Source organism: Mchenga conophoros, linkage group LG18 (genome assembly GCF_057382185.1).
Source record: "Mchenga conophoros isolate Kocher_MC1m ecotype Shallow Benthic linkage group LG18, M_conophoros_male_GT1.1, whole genome shotgun sequence".
Taxonomy (NCBI): Eukaryota; Metazoa; Chordata; class Actinopteri; order Cichliformes; family Cichlidae; genus Mchenga; species Mchenga conophoros.
Genome location: NC_140543.1, coordinates 40,410,176 through 40,412,675, shown reverse-complemented (window position 1 = coordinate 40,412,675; position 2,500 = coordinate 40,410,176).

Genomic DNA, 2,500 nt, shown 5'->3' with positions numbered 1-2,500 from the left:
CAGCTGTAAGGGAGGGAAGAGCAATGTGCGATGTAGGTCCCCGGGGCCTGCTGGAGGTCCAGGTCCATGCCCGATGTGAGTAGCAGCAGGGCCAGCGCGCCCAGGAGCACATCTTTTTCGACCGTAAAGGAGACAGGAGGCCGACTCTCTGCCTCGGCTAAATGGAGAGGGAATTTCAGAAGGGCCAGGGCACAAGCATGGACCTTTTTCAGCTGTAAGGGAGGGAAGAGCAATGTGCGATGTAGGTCCCCGGGGCCTGCTGGAGGTCCAGGTCCATGCCCGATGTGAGTAGCAGCAGGGCCAGCGCGCCCAGGAGCACATCTTTTTCGACCGTAAAGGGAGACAGGAGGCCGACTCACTGCCTCGGCTAAATGGAGAGGGAATTTCAGCAGGGCCAGGGCACAGGCATGGACCTTTTTCAGCTGTAAGGGAGGCAAGAGCAAGGTGCGATGTAGGTCCCCGGGGCCTGTTGTCGTACCATAGGCACGAGTGGTGTGTGTGTGTGGCAAAGAGTTTCTGCGCAGTGTACCAGGGGCACGGGGAAAGGTTGTTGTACCATAGGCACGAGAAAAGTTGTCGTACCATAGGCACGAGAAAAGTTGTCGTACCATAGGTACGAGGAGTGTGTGTGTGGCAAAGTGCTACTGAGCGGTGTACCAGGGGCACGGCGAAAAGTTGTTGTACCATAGGCACGAGAAAAGTTGTTGTACCATAGGCACGAGAAAAGCTGTCGTACCAGGGGCACGGAGGAAAGTTGTTGTACCATAGGCACGAGAAAAGTTGTCGTACCATAGGCACGAGGAGAGTTTGTGTGGCAAAGTGCTACTGAGCGGTGTACCAGGGGCACGGCGAAAGGTTGTTGTACCATAGGCACGAGAAAAGTTGTTGTACCATAGGCACGAGAAAAGCTGTCGTACCAGGGGCACGGAGGAAAGTTGTTGTACCATAGGCACGAGAAAAGTTGTTGTACCATAGGCACGAGAAAAGCTGTCGTACCAGGGGCACGGAGGAAAGTTGTTGTACCATAGGCACGAGAAAAGTTGTCGTACCATAGGCACGAGGAGAGTTTGTGTGGCAAAGTGCTACTGAGCGGTGTACCAGGGGCACGGCGAAAGGTTGTTGTACCATAGGCACGAGAAAAGTTGTTGTACCATAGGCACGAGAAAAGCTGTCGTACCAGGGGCACGGAGGAAAGTTGTTGTACCATAGGCACGAGAAAAGTTGTTGTACCATAGGCACGAGAAAAGCTGTCGTACCAGGGGCACGGAGGAAAGTTGTTGTACCATAGGCACGAGAAAAGTTGTCGTACCATAGGCACGAGGAGAGTTTGTGTGGCAAAGTGCTACTGAGCGGTGTACCAGGGGCACGGCGAAAAGTTGTTGTACCATAGGCACGAGAAAAGTTGTCGTACCATAGGCACGAGAAAAGTTGTCGTACCATAGGTACGAGAAAAGTTGTCGTACCATAGGCACAAGCAGTGCGTGCGTGTGTGTGGCAAAGTGTTTCTGCGCAGTGTACCAGGGGCATGTTTGAATTTACATTCTGGAGTACCAGGGGCACGAGGATTTTGCCAGTGGTGTTTTGCTTTGTCAGTGGGAGGGGGCTTAAGTGTGGGTCCACGGGGCCTGCTGGAGGTCAAGGTCCATGCTGGATATGCGCTGGAGCGTAACTACAAGAAAGGTAAGCTAGTGGGGGACTAGAGCAGGGGAGGATGTGCGTCCCCGGGGCATGCTGGAGGTCAAGGGCCATGCTGGATATGCAGTGGAGGGTAACTGCAGGAGAAGGAACGCTCATGGGGGATTAGAGCGGAGGAGTATGTGGGTCCTCGGGGCCTGCTGGAGGGCAAGGGCCATGCTGGATTTGTGGTGGAGGGTAACTGCGGGAGAAGGAAAGCTAGTGGGGGAGTAGAGCAGAGGAGTATGTTGGTCCCCGGGGCCTGCTGGAGGTCAAGGTCCGTGCTAGATACGTGGTACAGGGTTAACTGCGGGGGGGGGGGTAATGTGGGTTCACGGGGCCTGCTGGAGGTCAAGGTCCATGCTGGATATGCGCTGGAGCGTAACTGCAAGAAAGGAAAGCTAGTGGGGGAGTAGAGCAGGGGAGTATGTGGGTCCCCAGGGCCTGCTGGAGGTCCAGGTCCATGCTAGATATGTGGCACAGGGTAACTGCAGGGGGGGGGTAATGTGGGTCCACGGGGCCTGCTGGAAGTCAAGGTCCATGCTAGACATGTGGTACAGGGTAACTGCAGGGGGAAGGGGGGGGGGGGTAATGTGGGTCCCCGGGGCCTGCTGGAGGTCAAGGTCCGTGCTAGATATGTGGTACAGGGTTAACTGCAGGAGGGGGGGGGGGGGGGGGTAATGTGGGTTCACGGGGCCTGCTGGAGGTCAAGGTCCATGCTGGATATGCGCTGGAGCGTAACTGCAAGAAAGGAAAGCTAGTGGGGGAGTAGAGCAGGGGAGTATGTGGGTCCCCAGGGCCTGCTGGAGGTCCAGGTCCATGCTAG